The 12199-nt window shown below is 46.6% G+C and overlaps 1 protein-coding gene across 3 annotated transcripts in view; it reads left to right on the top strand.

Annotated features, from left to right (window-relative positions):
* PNCK (pregnancy up-regulated nonubiquitous CaM kinase) overlaps positions 1–12199 on the top strand; it is a 167743-nt gene that overhangs the window by 113869 nt on the left and 41675 nt on the right. The gene's annotated exons all lie outside the window — the stretch shown is intronic.

Genomic DNA, 12199 nt, shown 5'->3' with positions numbered 1-12199 from the left:
GGTTATCTCGCTGCTCGGAGAGCACTGCGGATAAGTGGCGGCTTTAACCATCTCATTATATTCTTTATGGATATGAAGCTTAATACACCTGGTATGGCGACATTATACCTTCTGCTGGATATTCAGCTCAGTTTATCGGACTGGTTAATTGGAGTACATAGCGAAAGGTGACTTCTTATTAAATCCTTGCACTGGTACAGGTTCAAGTTTTAGAAGACCATCCGAAGGTTTTTTAAGTACAAGCCTCAGCAGCACAATATATAGCATTGCCTTTTCTTTTTAATGGTTATAGTCATTTGAGCTCAGTATAAGTATAATAAGTTCCCTATAAATCTGGTCAAAAATGTGAGCCGTAATGACCTGCCATAAATAGCCCCCTTGTGTGCATTAACTAACTCAAAAGAACAACCAGTATACTGTGCTATATTAAAAAGTAATCTTTATTAAGCAAATACTACAAACACCTGTAGCTGCAATTTCAATATATGTTTGTCTCAATAACCAGCAGGTATAAAAATATATGTCACTACTTGATGAATGTAGGAAAATACATCAACGCTTATTAGGTCTACCCTACATACAAAAGTGCTAAGTGCTATTCCCAGTAACCACCCCCAGGTGGCGTCCTGTAATCATGGACACCTATTTCACTGTGGGATCAAGTGAACATATGTAAAGGGTCAGACACTTACATGAGAGGTAAACTTGTCGGCGTGGTTTTCCTAAGCGCCCCAACGCGCGTTTCGTCCCTTCGTCAGGAGGCGAAAGGGACGAAACGCGCGTTGGGGCGCTTAGGAAAACCACGCCGACAAGTTTACCTCTCATGTAAGTGTCTGACCCTTTACATATGTTCACTTGATCCCACAGTGAAATAGGTGTCCATGATTACAGGACGCCACCTGGGGGTGGTTACTGGGAATAGCACTTAGCACTTTTGTATGTAGGGTAGACCTAATAAGCGTTGATGTATTTTCCTACATTCATCAAGTAGTGACATATATTTTTATACCTGCTGGTTATTGAGACAAACATATATTGAAATTGCAGCTACAGGTGTTTGTAGTATTTGCTTAATAAAGATTACTTTTTAATATAGCACAGTATACTGGTTGTTCTTTTGAGTTAGTTATATCGTGGTCAGTTGTATGTGCCGTTATCAAACAAGGGGATTTTGTGTTGTGCCCTTGTGTGCATTGTATTTCAGATGGACCTGACAACTCGACACAAATTGACAATGAGATTTGGGCTCTTGACGGAGTTGACAATTCATGTGTATATAACATATACCGTATATAACATATTGGCATAGAGGGAGCACTACAGTAATGATCAAATCGAGCCCCTCATTACTGCGTCAGGTTTCACCTCTGAGGGCAGAAGAGCCTGGTGTTTGACATCTTCTTGTTATGACTCTTTGGCCGAATTCACACCTCTTACTCATCTAAAAATGCAGTTCCTCTGAAGAGGGATGCCCTGTGTATTGTAAAAGAGATAGGACCATACAAACACATTACCATATAGACAGGTTGACAGCAGCATAGTAACTTATACGATAAATGGAGGCCAAGTCATTCGTCCAAAAATCCCACTTTGGACATGTAACGAGATAAATCTAGAGGGTTACAGTGTTCAGGCATGTGCAAAGTTATTGTGGCCTTTTTCACGCCTTCCAACATCCCAATTGCAACATCTTGATCCATGAAGGGGTCTCTGGCAAGCAGACATCCACCTAATCAATGGAAAACCATCAATCATGTTGGGTCCTTTCTATTTTGAGACTTTCCTGAAAAAAATCATCTGTTAATGGAAGTCCCCAGCAAAACAACCTCCCCATGATGTATGGGCAAGGGAAGCTCCTAAGGTGGCATTTGGAATATTTAGGGCAACTGTCATGATCCAGGCCGGGGTTTGTTTCTTGCTATTCTCTCCCCGGTCTGGTCATGCGGGGGTTAACCTTCTCTGCCTCGTTCTGGGTTCGGTGTGGCTATTTCAGTCTGCTGTCGCCTGTAGACCAATGTCAGTGATAGTTCATGCTCAAAGGCTAGTGCAGCTGACCCCTTGATGCCGTGTTTTCTCCTCTGCCCATTTGCTCTGTTCCCGTGACTTCCCTTTCCTGCCATCCCGCTTGACTTAGTGTTGGCTCTCTGTGCTTGAACCTCTTGGTATGTGACCCGGCTTGTCTTCTGACCTGTTTTATTGTCTCATGTCTCTGTTATCTTTGCTCCCGTCTGGCTCTGACTTCTGGCTTGTATTTGACCACGTGTATTGCTGTGACCTCTGGTACTTCTGTTCCCGACTGTTGCTTACTCGGCACGTCTGACTACTCTTTTGCCACCTGGTGGCACCCTGTGCTGCTGCCCAGTAGTGCTGCGCTTTGTGTGCAACCTCTCTTTCCTCACTAGCATCCCCTGGTGGATATTGCGCTATATTGCACTGCAGCAGCCTTACAGCAACAAGGAACTGTGTGCAGCAAAGAAAGAAGCCTTACGTTTTAGATGATTTGGTTTGAAGAGGACATGTCACCAAGTGAAAAGAGGCCAGTTTTTGTATTTATTTTTTTTCTGCTGCTCCCCCAAATATTTTGCTGTTTTCTTTTAAAAAAAATCCTCCATACAGTTCTAGAGAGATGGGTCTTTTAATCAGGGCAAATTTTTATGGACTTGTCCAAGAGGGCGGTGCTCACAGTGTAATACTGCAGAGCAGCCTAGAGACACGCCCCAGCGGATCCTGTGAACCACACCTCTTTAGTAAAAATGCTAAAAATTAGCAGTAAATAAAATGGCCGTATCTCTGGGATCGTATGGCGGATTTTAAAAAGGAAAAAAAGCAGAATACTCAGGGTAGCTGTGGGAATAAAATAAGAGCAAAAACTGGTCAGTTTTCACCTGGTAACAGCTACATTTTAAAGCTTTGAATAGGTTACTGGGGAGGGAGCGCCAATGTGTGCCACCCATCTTAACCCAGAAAATGTCAATCACAAGTTGTCCCACACAAGTTTTGGGAAATGTTTAGTTTTATCGTTGTGTGGGGGCTTCCAAGCTATGAGATATGGCAATAATTGTATTACATAGCACCCATGAAAATATAGCATTTTGTGTAAATTTCAGTGCTCCTAGTTGCATGAAATTCTTCCTATCTACTTCATCATCATCGTTAAAGATTTGCTGAAGGGTGTACCTCCACAAGCCTTTAAATCAGTCTTGTGCTTACTCGCCGTTCTGAAAGTCTTGCGAGCCGTTATCTGATTAAAAATTAATCTTTTTTTTCGGCATTTCTATAGCTCTTTCTTATTTGTGCCCAAAACCTGAACTTCTATGGTTGTCATGGCAACCTCGGAACTCTGAGCCGTTTCTCAGGTCTCCCAGGAAAGCTGAAATTACTCAAACCAACGTCCAACCTTTTTTTTCTTTTCTTACCCATCTACCTTATAATTATGTGCGTGTGATCACAGAGGCTGGGAACATAAAGATATCACAAAAATGGCATTAATTATGTGTTCTTAAACAATACTATGGAGAAGAAACTTTGTGTCTCAGCACACAGCACCGCTGCAAAGATTTAAGGACTAATAGCTGAAAATACACGAGTCTTGGAACCTATGAGCACCCACGTATTATGGCATCAGTTTTCATTATGTTACAAACTTACATAGTAGTTGGAGGCCTTGTTGCAGATTTTTTATTGGGACCAAAGAAAGGCTACGGACAACTATAGAAATTAAAAAATAAAGAAAAGGCTCTGGACAACTTTGAGATGGGATTTTATTTTTCACATGCAGTATGTTAGCATTATCTTTAGTTAATAAAATTGCACTAAATTTCAGGCTGTAATCTTTCATCTTTCATTTGTTATCAGACCTCTTGATATGCACTTTGCAGCAGGTTTTTCTCAAGTGGGAGTTTCTTTCTCTGTAATATAGGCTGTATTTGAGATCGATGTGTCTCTTCCAGTAATATAGGCTGTATGTGAGATCTTTGTGTCTCTTCCAGTAATATAGGCTGGATGTGAGGTCTCTGTCTGTCTCAGTGATATAGGCTGGTCTCAGTAATGAAGGCTGGATGTGTCTTTACTTCTAATATAAACTGGATGAAAGGTCTGTGTCTCACCCAGTAATATAGGCTGGATGTGAAGTTTCCAGGTAATATAGGCTGGATGTGACCTATGTGTGTCTTTCCCAGCAGTATAGGCTGCATGTGAGGTATGTACATCTCTTCCAGTAATATAAGCTGGATGTGAGCTCTGCTTGTCTTTTCCAGTAATACAGGCTGGATGGGAGGTATGTGTCTCTCCCTGTAATATACCTTAGGTGGGAGGTCTGTCTCTCTCCTGGTAATATAGGCAGGATGTGAGATCTGTTTGTCTTTCCTAGTAATACAGCCTGGATTTGAGGTCTCTGTGCCTTTTCAGGTAATATAGGCAGGGTGTGATGTTTGTTTGCCTCTCCCAGTAACATAGGCTAGACGTGAGCTCTGTGTGTCTTTTCCAGTAATATAGGCTGGATGTGAGCTCCGAATGTCTCTTCCAGTAATACAGGCTGGACTTGAGCTCTGTGTGTCTCTTCCAGTTATATTGGGCGATTGTGAGGTCTGTATATATTCAAGGTTATGCTGTCTTCACTTGCTTTTAGATATCCGCGCAAACCTCTATCCTCTCCATGTTCTTTTCCCCTTGTTTATAGTTTTTTTTTATTTGCCCTCCATAAAGCTTTTGATACTTTCACTTTTCTCCACAGCAAATCTGAGTGCAACCTTCCCTCCTTCCACCCCCACCTCTAATATTTCTATCACTGAGAATAGGGAGCGGAAGCACTTAGAGCAATTAGGAACAGGAGTTCTGACAGATTTGTATCTTTTTTGCACATCATTCCACTATATAGAGGACTTGCAGATATTCAGCAGCTGCAGAATGGTAGAACATTTTTAAGGAAGTTTCTTAACTTTGCATTTAGGAAGCAAATTAATAATAAAAAAGAATATTCTCTGTGAAGTTGTACACTGCCTTTAAAGGGAATCTGTCACCCCATTTTTCGCCTATAGCTATAGGCTAAGGCCACCGCCATCAGGGGCTTAACTACAGCATTCTGAAATGCTGTAGATAAGTCCCCGATGTATCCTGAAAGATGATAAAAACCAGTTAGCTTATACTCACCCAGGGGCGGTCCCGGTGCAGTCCGGTCCGATGGGCGTCGCAGGTCCGAGTCCCATCTCCCATCTAACTTGTTTTTCTTATCTTTCAGGATACATCGGGAGCTTATCTACAGCATTCTATAATAAGCCCCTGATGGCGGTGTCCTTAGCTTATAGGCCTAAAATGTGGTGACAGATTCCCTTTAACTTATGCCACTGTAAGGGATGTGCCGGGATCGTGCAAACATCCCTTATTCTCATGATGTTGTTTATATGTGCATTACTACTGTGTATTTACATTCACTGGTTAGTAGGGAAAGTGAGTTACTCCGGGTTGGCCACTAGATAGGGTTATAATGCTAAAAGGGATTATTACCTCAGATTGGCCATTAGATGGGGCATAGTAATTAGTTACTGTTTACATAGGAGGGGCACGGTGGGATAAGACAGGAGGGACTTCCTGATAGTTCTCAGTTGGGGCGTGGAGCCCCGTGCAGCTCACTTGGGGCTAGCAAGCCCCGGGCTACATCGTGCCACGCAACGTTAGAAGAAGTGTAAGGCCCAGCCATATAGCATCTCTGGCCAGAACCTCATCGGAAGAAGCAACAGCAACAGTGCTAGCGGTGCAGTATTAGTGGGACTGCAGTTGCTAAAAAAGGCTAAGCAGTACGGGCAGGTCGCTCATCATGTGGCAGATGATTGTGTGGGCTGATGCCCTCAGAGCTGGGGCGTAGCAGCTGTTGAGGGAACCCCCACATGAGGTAAGGAATCTGGACAGAGAGGACGCTGAGGGATCGAAAGGTACGGTCCATCCCGGAAGCGAGCTTAGCAACCGAGAGAGGAGGACAGGGACAGAAGAGGAGTTGCACATTGTGAAACCTGATGTTGATGCTGGAAGGAATGTGGATATGCTGTGTACAAGTCTCAGTAAAGTTGCTGCATTTAAAGCTGAACTGGACTGTGACTCCGTTATTTCTAAAGTGGATCCTGAGGTCCTCCAGAAACGTACAGAGGACCCTGATGGAGCTGTGAAAGGCGCTGCAGGTATGCTGAGTGATGGGCAGCGTGTTCATGTGATGGGAGGCCAGGGCACACTGTTGCAGATACTGGTGGCCACGACTGATGCCCTGTCCGTCCCTCACACCCACGGGCGTAACTACAACAGGGGTTGCAATCACACCCGGGCCCTGGAGCCTAGGGGACCCTAAAAGTCACTTTGGCCTATAAAAAAAACTATTGCTATTAAAGATTTAAAATATTTGGAGGCCCCGTTGGCGCTTTCGCATCGGGGCCCATGAGTTTCAAGTTACGCCACTGCTCACACCACTACCTGTCCTATATTATATCTCTGCGATTTCTAGCCTTTGTTGACCCTGCTGGTTCAGTGTCTGGCTCATTGAGTTCGCTGGCTCCACTTCATCTCCTCTTCCTCTCGCTGTTGGGGTACCTCAGGGCTCAGGCCCCCTTCTCTTCTCCCTCTACACAGCCCCAATTGGACAGACCATCAGCAGATTTGGCTTTCAGTACCATCTTTACGCTGATGACACACAACTATACACGCCATCCAATGTCCTTACCCCCGCTGTACTACAGAACACCAGTGACTGTCCGCAGTATCCGACATCATGTCCGCCCTCTATCTGAAACTCAACCTCTCCAAAACTGAACTTCTTCTGCTCCCACCATCTACTAACTTCCCTAAATCTGCCATTTCCCTCTCCGTGGGTGGCACCATAATAACACCCCGGCAGCAGGCGCACTGTCTGGGTGTTATGTTTGACTCCGATCTCTTCTTCACATCCCATATACAATCTCTTGCCCGCTCTTGCCGCTTACACCTAAAGAACATCTCTAGAATCTGTTCTTTTTTTCACCATGGAAACAACAAAAACCCTCACTGTCGCCCTGATCCACTCCCGCCTGGACTACTGCAACGCTCTATTAATTGGCCTCCCCCTTACTCGACTTTCCCCTCTCCAGTCCATCCTTAATGCAGCAGCCAGGGTCATCCACCTGTCTAATCGGTATTCAGATGTGTCCACTCTTCGCCAGTCGTTACCAGGGCTGCCACTAGAAATTTCCGGGCCCCATGCTGGCAAATTTTTTCCACCAAGGCTCCACCCCAGCCCCGCCTCCACGCTCCACCCCTCGAACTGTCCACAGTCCCACTACTCTCTCTTGGAAAAACTCCACTTCTCACCTATCACACATTAACAGTTCCCATCACCAGATCACACATATAGCCGGCAGCTTTTGTTTTGGCCAAAAGATTTTTTAAGCCGCCACCATAACACGGTAGACACTTTTGGCTGGGCCCTACTCTGCTGTAACCTATTAAATATTTGTTAAAATATGCAATACAATTTAGGTATATTTTTATTTATTTTTCAATTTTTAAAATGACCAATAATATCACATACAAGGAACAAATACCGCTATACCATGTCAAGACCACATATTACCGCCACAGTGATCGAATAACATCACATAAAGGAACAAATACCACAACACCATGACCAGACACCATATTATTACCACATAGTGACCAAATAGCACATACAAGGGACAAATACCACTGCACCATGACCAGACCACATATTACCACCACAAAGTGACCGAATACTACAATACTGATCAGTAATAAAAAAAAAAACACAATACCATCACCATAAGTGCCATTATACACCGGAGATCTGTACTTAGTATGCAGTGTCTGTGTACAGGTAATACAGTGATCAATGGTGATATTATACACAGGAACTCTGTATATAATGTATAGGTAATACAGTGATCACTGGTGACATTATACACAGGAGCTCTGTATATAGTGTATAGTGTCAGTGTATAGGTAACACACTGACTCACCAGTGACGTCTCTAGGTAAAGTCCTTCATTTTTCAACTTTCATCCAGCACAGACCGCCGTCACTTCTTCCAGCCAGGACTTGTCTCTGCAGGAAATAACACAGTTATCTCGAGCTCCGCTTGCAGAACACATTACTTAATTTTTCCCAACTTCTACATTACACCACATGAAAAAAAAAGGCGACATAGTATCACTCTACACAGTAACAGGACCGCACCCCCATTTAAAACAGTATACTCAAAAAATAAAATAAATATGTCACTGCAGTAATAATATCCCTTAATTAGCCCCTATGGTAATAATAATATCCCCCATCCTGGCCCCTGTGTGTCTCATTCTTGGCTCCTGCCATATGTTCTCCCATCCTGCCCTCATGAGTATCCATTCTGCCCCATATGATCTCCCCATCCTGCCCCATATGATCGCCCCATATGATCTCCCCATCCTGCCCAATCTGTCTCCATCGTATCCATCCTGCCCCATGATCCTGCACGATCTGTCTCCAATCCTGCCCCCAGTGTCTCCAATCATGCCCCCATGTCTTTCATTCTGCCCCGTGTCTCCATTCATGCCCGTATCTCCATTCTGCCCCCAGTGTCTCCAGCATTTCTGCCCCCAGAGTCTCCAGCATTTCTGCCCCCAGTGTCTCCAGCATTTCTGCCCCCAGTTTCTCCAGCATTTCTGCCCCCAGTTTCAACAGCATTTCTGCCCCAGCGTGTCCAGCATCTCTGCCCTAGCATGTCCAGCATCTCTGCCCCCAGAGTGTCCAGCATCTCTGCCCCCAGAGTGTCCAGTATCTCTGCCCCAGTGTGTCCAGCATCTCTGCCCCAGTGTGTCCAGCATTTCTGACCCAGTGTGTCTAGTATCTGTGCCCCGGTGTGTCCAGCATCTCTGCCCCAGTGTGTCCAGCATCTCTGCCCCAGTGTGTCCAGCATTTCTGCCCCAGTGTGTCCAGCATCTCTGCCCCAGTGTGTCCAGCATTTCTGCCCCAGTGTGTCCAGCATCTCTGCCCCAGTGTGTCCAGCATTTCTGCCCCAGTGTGTCCAGCATCTCTGCCCCAGTGTGTCCAGCATTTCTGCCCCAGTTTCAACACCATTTCTGCCCCAGCGTGTCCAGCATCTCTGCCCCAGCGTGTCCAGCATCTCTGCCCCCAGAGTGTCCAGCATCTCTGCCTCCAGAGTGTCCAGTATCTCTGCCCCAGTGTGTCCAGCATTTCTGCCCCAGTGTGTCCAGCATCTCTGCCCCAGTGTGTCCAGCATTTCTGCCCCAGTGTGTCCAGCATCTCTGCCCCAGTGTGTCCAGCATTTCTGCCCCAGTGTGTCCAGCATCTCTGCCCCAGTGTGTCCAGCATTTCTGCCCCAGTGTGTCCAGCATCTCTGCCCCAGTGTGTCCAGCATTTCTGCCCCAGTGTGTCCAGCATCTCTGCCCCAGTGTGTCCAGCATTTCTGCCCCAGTTTCAACACCATTTCTGCCACAGCGTGTCCAGCATCTCTGCCCCAGCGTGTCCAGCATCTCTGCCCCCAGAGTGTCCAGCATCTCTGCCCCCAGAGTGTCCAGCATTTCTGCCCCAGTGTGTCCAGCATCTCTGCCCCAGTGTGTCCAGCATTTCTGCCCCAGTGTGTCCAGCATCTCTGCCCCAGTGTGTCCAGCATTTCTGCCCCAGTGTGTCCAGCATCTCTGCCCCAGTGTGTCCAGCATTTCTGCCCCAGTGTGTCCAGCATCTCTGCCCCAGTGTGTCCAGCATTTCTGCCCCAGTGTGGCCAGCATTTCTGCCCCAGCGTGTCCAGCATTTCTGCCCCAGTGTATCCAGCATCTCTGCCCCAGTTTGTCCAGCATCTCTGCCCCAGTTTGTCCAGCATTTCTGCCCCAGTGTGTCCAGCATCTCTGCCCCAGTGTGACCAGCTTCTCTGCCCCAGCGTGTCCAGCATCTCTGCCCCAGCATGTCCAGCATTCTGCCCCGGGGCCCCCTGGATCGCCGCTCTGAAAAAAAAAAAACACGAGTTCTTACCTGGCTGCGCTCCTGCGGCAGGCAAAGCTCACTCCCTCCACGCAGGTGAAACACGCACTTGCTGGCGGCTGACAATGACGTCAGACGCCGGCGACATGCGCACTGCGGCTCAAGTCAGCTGCCAGCCTTTGACTGGCTGGCGGGTGTTAACTATTGACGTGCGGGCGCGGGCCCGCACGTCAATAGCATGCCGCAGCGCCTGTAGGGGGGCCCGGTGAGCAGATGAGACGGGGTCTGTGGTGAAATATGTGTATATATATATCTATATGTGTGTCGTGACCTATGTCTAAGGTTATATGTGTGACTAGTGATAACGTAACATCTGTCCTGAAGGCAAGTCGCACCTAAGTGTTAATAGGTACTTCCTTTGGACTAGTAGGAATTGTCTCCATATTCCACCAGGAGGTCTAGCTAGAGCCAAGAAGAAGGTAACATTTGGCACCTCTTAGGTCTTGGAGGGGAGATGCTAATTGCGGCCGGAGGGCATCTATTCCTGAGAACCTTTCCACACGTATCTCAAGAGAAAATAATGTATTCATTGGGGGCGCGGCCTTGGCCCAATCAAACAGGCAGCAGTTATGATATTGACCTGAGGGGTCGGTCTAGAAACCTGACCCCCAGACCAAAGTTATAAATTTAGGCTGCAGACAGAGAATTATGTTCACATGTGAGGGCAGCCTGAGAAGCTGATGTGTTCCACCAACTCCATTCACCCCCCCTCAGGGAGCAGAAGGCAAACTACCAGTTAGATGATTTCTGTAAGTTTCTCCTGTTTATTTTGATACTGTTTTGCATAAGTTGTATGTCTTTTTATTATCATATTTCTATACCTTTTTCTTATTGTAAGCATTGAACCTTTGTTATTAAAGTATAAAACTTTAACAAGTTGAACCTTGAATGTTCTAAAAGAATCCATAGCCTAAGGTGTGTGAGCCTTATGGGTGATAGACATATTTTTATTAGTATTATTATTATTTTCCGGGACTCATCGTCCATGTAGTCGATGAGTGGTGGCAGCGCGCATGAGCAGGTGTGTGTGGCCTGGGTCGGTGTGTGATTTATGCTCACATTACAGCATAGGACAGAGGTTGAATGCTGGACTGAGAGTGGGGAGATAGATTAACCCTTGCAGGCACAACCCTAAGTCACGTGTGAGAGCAGGCACGTGATGAATAAGTGACACCATGGAGAAGGGATTCGTGACAATTGGTGGCGAGCGGTGGGACAGAATTATTTCTATTAGAGCATTAGTGCATGGTTTAAGCAATTATTCCCTGTACTAAAGAATTGGTATCCTTGCGAGGAGTGCACCAGTTCTTCAAGGTTCAACTCAGTGCTTACTTAGACATACTTGCAAACAGTTTCCCCTCCCCGTTTTTCTTTTCTATCTTTTATTTGGCAAAGGCTGTTCATCGATATGGCAGCCCAGTACAAGAAGCAGAGCAAAGAGGCTCTGACTGACCTCTGTGAGCAGAGAGGAATAGAGACAGCCAACAGATCCAGGGAGCTGCTGACACGCGCCTTGGTCGAGCAGGACATAGAGCAAAGTGCTGGAACATCTGGGCAAGGAGGGAGCCCACCTCAGAGAGACCCAGCAATGCCAGCTCTTGCACCGGAGATGCCTGATGGAAGTGTCAGCAATGCCAGTGCTGAGGAGCCTATGGACTGTACTTTGCAAATGGGCTTACAACGGCTGGGAACAAGTGATCCCAATCTGCACATGTGCAGCGCCCCAGAGTCCTGGTCGTTGCAGTACTGTGGCTCCGCCACTAAGGGGAGCTATGGTACGTCTGATGGCACTGAAGGAGTTCATCTGATCAGGTATCACAGACACCAATACATTTCACCACCGGGCCTCCAGGGGGAGCTAAGGGTTCTATTCATTAGGCCACTCCTCACACACTGGTAAAACTGGGGGTCAGGCAGGAAGTTAGACAGAAAGCTGACTGGGTTGGAGCCAGGCAACACCTTGTGGCAGAGGGTGTTGCGGGAGAAGATTCGGTAGGGTCTCTGTCAGGAGTGGGATCCTGACAGAGACTTGGCAACTAGAGAGAACGCAACGGGACCGTGCCTGCTCAGTATAGCGGCGGTGCCCAAGAAGGGATTAGAAGCGAGATAGATTGTGCTGAGTGAGAAACGAGATCAAAGCAACAAGGAGAATACCAGTAGGGGTCGTGCTGTAAGATCGAGGCAACATTCT

This window comes from Ranitomeya variabilis, chromosome 2, assembly GCF_051348905.1.
Source record: "Ranitomeya variabilis isolate aRanVar5 chromosome 2, aRanVar5.hap1, whole genome shotgun sequence".
Lineage (NCBI taxonomy): Eukaryota > Metazoa > Chordata > Amphibia > Anura > Dendrobatidae > Ranitomeya > Ranitomeya variabilis.
The sequence above is the reverse complement of the archived record's forward strand: the minus strand, read 5'-3'. Positions and strand labels throughout refer to the sequence as shown.